This window comes from Palaemon carinicauda, chromosome 6 (assembly GCF_036898095.1).
Source record: "Palaemon carinicauda isolate YSFRI2023 chromosome 6, ASM3689809v2, whole genome shotgun sequence".
In the NCBI taxonomy this organism is placed as follows: domain Eukaryota; kingdom Metazoa; phylum Arthropoda; class Malacostraca; order Decapoda; family Palaemonidae; genus Palaemon; species Palaemon carinicauda.
In genome coordinates, this window is record NC_090730.1 from 21,930,166 (window position 1) to 21,937,665 (window position 7,500).

At 31.0% G+C, this 7,500-nt stretch overlaps 1 pseudogene; it reads right to left on the minus strand.

Annotated features, from left to right (window-relative positions):
- LOC137642906 (hexosaminidase D-like) overlaps positions 1 to 7,500 on the minus strand; it is an 18,008-nt pseudogene that overhangs the window by 7,399 nt on the left and 3,109 nt on the right.

A 7,500-nucleotide genomic window follows, 5' to 3' on the forward strand; every position in this document is an offset into this window, starting at 1 on the left:
TCAGGAAATAAATAAACGATATGAAAAATAATGAACAATCAAAATAAAACCTTTTAAACATAGTAACATCAAAACAGATATTTGATAAACTATAAAAAGATTTATGTCAGCCTGTTCAACATAAAAACATCTGCTGCAAGTTTGAACTTTTGAAGATAAATATTGGAAATTCAATCTTGAGCTGATATGGAAATAATTTAGTAAAATGCCAATGATATTTAATGCAAATTTTGGCGATAAGATACGGAATCGAAAAAGCGTGCGAAATATGAATGATAATTCCACCCCGCAAGTCATACATCATCATATATTTTTTTTTTCTTTTTTTTTTTTTTACAGAATCAAATCCATTAACATGCCACGTTGATTGCCGGATATTATTTGTGGCCTAAATCTCCCATTATATTTTGATGTTACATTACTATAATTGTCATATTCTCGTTCCAGGAAGCCCCAATTACGCATAAAACAGCAGTCAGCTCGTTGCCTGGGTGGTAATGTCGCATTGATAGCAGTGTTGCCAGGTTTTATAAACGAGAAAAGGCCAACAGATTTCAAAAACAAACCAAAAAAGGCCAACTTAAACATTTCCAAGGCCAACAGATTGAAAAAAAAAAAGTCCAACTTAAATATTTCCAAAGACAATAGATTGGAAAAACGCCAAAAGGGCCAACTTACATATTTCCAAGGCCAACAGATTGTAAAAAAAGGCAAAAAAAGGGCCAGTTTCAATATTTCCAAGGCCAACAGAATTGCAGAAATAAGCTCAAATAGGGCCAGCTTAAATATTTCCAAAGCCAACAAATTGCAAAAAGCCAAAAAAAAAGGACAAACTTAAGTATTTCCAAGGCAAGCAGATTAAAAAAAAAATCCAAAAAAAGGGCCAACCTAAATATTTCCAGGGCCAACAGATTGCAAAACAGACAAGGAAGCATCAACGTGAATATTTCCAGGGCCCACAGATTGCAAAACAGACAAGGAAGCATCAACTTGAATATTTCCAGGGCCCACAGATTGCAAAACAGACAAGGAAGCATCAACTTGAATATTTCCAGGGCCCACAGATTGCAAAACAGACAAGGAAGCATCAACTTGAATATTTCCCGGGCCCACAGATTGCAAAACAGACAAGGAAGCATCAACTTGAATATTTCCAGGGCCCACAGATTGCAAAACAGACAAGGAAGCATCAACTTGAATATTTCCAGGGCCAACAGATTGCAAAAAACAAAAAAATAGCCAAATTACATATTTCCTAGGCCAGCAGATTGCAAAAAAGTGAAAAAGGGCCAACTTAAACATTTCCAAGGCCAGCAGATTGCAAAAAAGTAAAAAAGAACCAACTTAAATATTTCCAAGGCCAACAGATTGCAAAAATAAACAAAAAAAGAGCCAACTTAACTTTCCAAGGCTAACAGATTGCAAAAAGAAGGCCAAAAGAGGACCATCTTAGATATTTCGAAGACCAACAGACTGCAATAAAGGACAAAACAGTGCCAACTTCAATATTTCCAAGGAGAATAGACTGCAAAAAGATCTAAAACGGATCAACTTACACATTTCCCAGGCCAACAACTTGGAAAAGAGCAAAAAAAAAAAGCCAAATTAAATATTTCCAACGCCAACCAATTTACAAAAAGGTAAAATTTTAAGATTTTGTCCTGAAAAAGGCCAACCTGCCAACCCTGATTTGAAAAGAGGGGTTGGGTGGAGCCCGCCTGACTCCTGATACAATTGACACAGGATGAATCCGCTTTTTGTAACCTTCTTTTTCACGTTCCCCATAATCCTCTAACCTGAATATCTTTCCCGTGGGTGCGATGCTATGTTACGTTCATAACAGTTATTATTGTGTTATAAAAAAAGGGTGGCAAAGTTATCATTTGTCTGGCAATATCGTTTGGATATTTTTGTGTTCTTATCGCTATTAGTCCTGATAATTATTTTCACTGCTCTAGATGTTCAAAATTGCAGCGAATGTATTTTTTTTCCCTAGGTTGAACAGTCTCTTTTCATAGTTTATGTACAGATTTATTTTAACGTTGTTACCAATCTTAAAATGTTTTATATTTAATTTTATTACCCGTTGCTCCTCGTGTACTTTCATTTATTTTATTATCTCCTTTCCTCACTGAGCTATTTTACCAGTCAGAGCCCTTGGGCTTATAGCATCCTGCTTTTCCAACTAGGGTTGTAGCTTAGCTAATAATAATATCCCATATGTAATGAAGAGCAAGTGTACTTCCAGTCACGCTTAATGGCATTACCAGACGAATAACTACTCAGGTCTCTCCCCGTCCCTCGGGTAAGGGGAGAGGAAGTAGTCATATCCTAGTGAGAGGGTGCGCCTCCGAGAGGTACTGTACACTCGGAAACCACAATCCCCACAAATTGCCGTGTTGTAGTTAGGAAAGGGGACGGGGGTGGGAATGTTTGAATCCGTGTGTGCGCGTAGATTTATATATATATATATATATATATATATATATATATATATATATATATATATATATAAATATATATATAAATATATACATATATATATATATACATACATATGTGTATGTACATATATATATATATATATATATATATATATATATATATATATATATATATATATATATAGATAGATAGATAGATAGATAGATAGATAGATAGATAAATATAGATATATTAATGCATACATATACAGTATATATATATATATATATATATATATATATATATATATATATATATAATATGTGTGTGTGTGTGTGTGTGTGTGTATATATATATACATATATATATATATATATATATATATATATATATATATATATATATATATATATATATATATATATATATATATATATATATGTATGTATATATATATATATATATATATATATGTATGTATATATATATATATATATATATATATATATATATATATATGTATACATATATATATACATATATATATTCATGTATATAGATAGAAAAATAGATATAGATAGAGATAGGTATAGATATATAAAGATATATAAACACACACATATATATATATATATATATATATATATATATATATATATATATATATATATATAGAGAGAGAGAGAGAGAGAGAGAGAGAGAGAGAGAGAGAGAGAGAGAGAGAGAGAGAGAGAGAGCCGTAATCTTTGAGGTTTTGACGGCTAGGGTACACAAGTAACACTAAGAGTAGTAAGAGTGTTCACTTTAAATGCGTTACCATTCTATGTGCTAGATAAAGCTTCCTTAATTGTTAAACAGTCGTCACCTTGTTAAAGCGCTTTTTATAGTATTTAGCCATTCACTACAAGAATTATTCGAATAATTTTGCAAACTACGACTCTGGAGGAACCACGCTATCTACGCTACTAATATTATTATTATTATTATTATTATTATTATTATTATTATTATTATTATTATTATTACTAGCCAAGCTACAACCCTAGTTGGAAAAGCAAGATGCTATAAGCCCAAGGGCTCCAATAGGGAAAAATAGCTCAGTGGGGAAAGGAAATAAGGAAATAAATAAATGATGAGAATAGATTAACAATAAATAATTCTAAAAACAGTAACAACATCGAAACAGATATGTCCTATATAAACTATTAACAACGTCAAAAACACATATGTAATATATAAACTATAAAAAGACTCATGTCAGCCTGGTCAACATGAAAACATTTGCTCCAACTTTGAACTTTTGAAGTTCTACAGATTCAACTACCCGATTATGAAGATCATTCCACAACTTGGTAACAGCTGGAATAAAACTTCTAGAGTACTATGTAGTATTGAGCCTGCCTAGTATTACGAACAGGATAGAATTGTCCAGGGAGATCTGAATGTAAAGGATGGTCAGAGTTATTAAAAATCTTATGCAACATGCATAATGAACTAATTGAACGACGGTGCCAAAGATTAATATCTAGATCAGGAATAAGACATTTAATAGACGTTTCTGTCCAACAAATTAAGATGAGAATCAGCAGCTGAACACCAGACAGGAGAACAATACTCAAAATAAGGTAGAATGAAAGAATTAAAACACTTCTTCAGAATAATAATAAAGATGATAATAATATTATTATTACTAGTTAAGCTGCAACCCTAGCTGGAAAAGAAGGACGATATAAGCCCAATGGCTTCAACAGGGAAAAATAGCCCAGTGAGGAAAGGAAATATGGAAACAAGCTAGAAGAGAAGTAATGAACCATATAAATAAAATGTTTTAAGATCAGCAACAACACCCAAATAGATCTTTCACATATAAACTAAAAAGAGAGATTTATGTCAGCCTGTTCAACATAAAAACTCTTGCTTTAAGGTACACTTGGGAATACAAGTCTATCTTATTTCTCTTCCCTTTGTTTTGTTAACATTTTAACGGTTTATATAGGAAATATTTGTTTTAATGTTGTCACTGTTATTAAAATATTTTACTTTTCCTAGTTTCCTTTCCTCACTGGGATATTTTCCCTGTTGGGGCCCCTGGGATTATAGCAAACTACTTTTCCAACTAGGGTTGTAGCTTAGCAAGTAATGAAAATAATAATAATAATAATAATAATAATAATAATAATAATAATAATAATAATAATAATAATAACAATAATAATAATAATAAAAATGATAATAAAAATAATAATAATAATAAAAAAATGATAATAGGAATAATAATGACAACAATAATAATAAGAATAATAATAATAATAATAATAATAATAATAATAATAATAATAATAATAATAATAATAATAATAATAATAATAATAATAACACAAGTTTGTATTTTTGAAGTTCTACCGATTCAACTAGCTGATTAGGAAGATCATTCCACATCATAGAATTGAAATTGTAATTGTCCTTTGAAGGCAAGGCCGCCTTCAGGAAAACCAACTGAAGCTACAAAAGGTGAGACTGAAGTATTTACGCAATGCCTTAGGGATTACCTTGCAACATTTACCTTGTAACCCCAGGTAACATTCCTGGAAACTCATGCATGCTGTTATATGTAATATGGTTTCAAGTAGTTTTTTTTTTTTTTTTTTCTTTTTTTTGTGTGTAGAAATTTATCAATTTTGCACAGATGATTTTTTTCTAAAATGATGATGATAATTGTAAATAAAAATTTTTAATGGCAAATCTTTTTAATGTCTTTGGCTAATTCAGATATAGATATATATATATATATATATATATATATATATATATATATATATATATATATATATATATATATATATACATATATATATATATATATATATATATATATATATATATACATATATATATATATATATACATATATATATATATATATATATATATATATATATACATATATATATATGTATATATATATATATATGTATATATATATATATATATATATATATATGTATATATATATATATATATATATATATATATATATATATATATATATATATATATATGTAAATATCACCCACGAAAGGCATTTAATACCGAATTCTATCTTGGGAATATATATCCATTTGGAATTCATTTTATGGTAACAGCTTCTGGCCGGGTAGAGACTTGAACCCCCCCCCCCCCCATTTGGGCCGGAAACCATGCCAGCACGACTCTACCGACTGAGCTAAGATAGCTCAGTCGGTAGAGTCGTGCTGGCATGGTTTCCGGCCCAAAGGGGGGGGGGGTTCGAATCTCTACCCGGCCAGAAGCTGTTACCATAAAATTAATTCCAAATGGATATATATTCCCAAGATACAATTCGGTATTAAATGCCTTTCGTGGGTGATATTTACATTGATTAAAATCACGTGTGTTTGTGATATATATATATATATATATATATATATATATATATATATATATATATATATATATATATATATATATATATATATTCAACATAGAGACGTCAATAGGCGTATGAGGAGATGATGATGATGTATTTTATATATATATATATATATATATATATATATATATATATATATATATATATATATATATATATATATATATAATACATACATACATACATACATACATAAATACATATACTTGTATGTATGTGTAATGGTAACGTCGATGCCTAACAAAAGGTGTGCTAAGATATTGGCAAAAGTATTACTTATTAAATATTAAACCAGTCAATTAAATTACTCAAAACAGACATTACATTAATGAAAGACCTAAACCATTTATAGAACTTGCGCCATAAGGCCAGAGAGACCATTCAGAGATAGGGATTGTGAATAATCTTTTATGTCTACAGTCCAATGTGTAAGGTGTACTGACGACACAGGAAGCAAGATCGTTGAACATGATTCCAGTGATTTGTAGGTCATCATCATCATCTCCTCCTACGTCTGTTGACGCAAAGGGCCTCGGTTAGATTTTGCTGTTGGGGCCCTTGGTTTTATAACATCCTGCTTTTCAAAGTAGGGTTGTAGCTTAGCTAGTAATAATCTCCTATATATAATAAAGAGCAAGTGGGATATAACAATTAGTTTCTGAAGGAACACGAAGCGGAATCTTGTCAAAAATAGATCAAAATACCAAAACAATAAATCTTCAATTAAAACCAACTAAAATGGCCACTCGGTAGAGCGCATACCTTCGCCAGTGCCACATTTGTTACCTTGGTTAATCATACAAATCGGATAAGAATGGCAGCGTAGTTTTGAAAAATGCACTTTTTGCAAGTTCATTAACCCCGCTGACCTTTGAAACCCACATGCTAAAAAGGGTAATGACGTCACTGCCATGTATGTCGTAAGGTGGACAATTAAATCATGCACATTTTGCAATAGTTTCTGAAAATTGGATAAATATTTACCGCGATATAGCAAAAAGGCGCTTTTTACCTTGACCTTTGACCAAATCAAATCAAAATCAAACGATAGACAATTAAATTATGCACATTTTTGCATTAGTTTAATGCAAATTGGATAAATATTTACCACAATATAGGAAAGAGACGCTTTAGACCTTTTCGTTACCTTGACCTTTGCTCCAATCCCTCTCAAAATCTAATCAAATTGTCCTTGGATCGTGGTCAATCATTCTACCAAATTTCATGACATTCGGCCAAACAGTTTTCGAGTTATGCGAATCGCAAACAAATACATAATAATACGCCTATCAAAATATAACTTTCTGGTGAAGGTAATAAAACGTTTAACAACTTGAGAAAAGTCAATGATTTCCATGCGAAGCAGCTAGATTAATAAAATTAATATTGCAATACACTAGCAGTTCAGTTTTGTTTGCCTACCAGGACAGTGTACCTTTACTTACGGGCTGCCTCTAACACAAGAGCCCGTGTCTTGAACACTTGTGTTTAGTCGCTTTAATAGCAGCAGTAGAAGGACAGCGTCCCAGTTCCGCACAAGACCTTAGATTCCCTTTAACACCTTATCACATTTATGAGACAGGCAAGGCCAATATATTGGCCTTGGAGCCAGGTATTCCTGGCAAAAG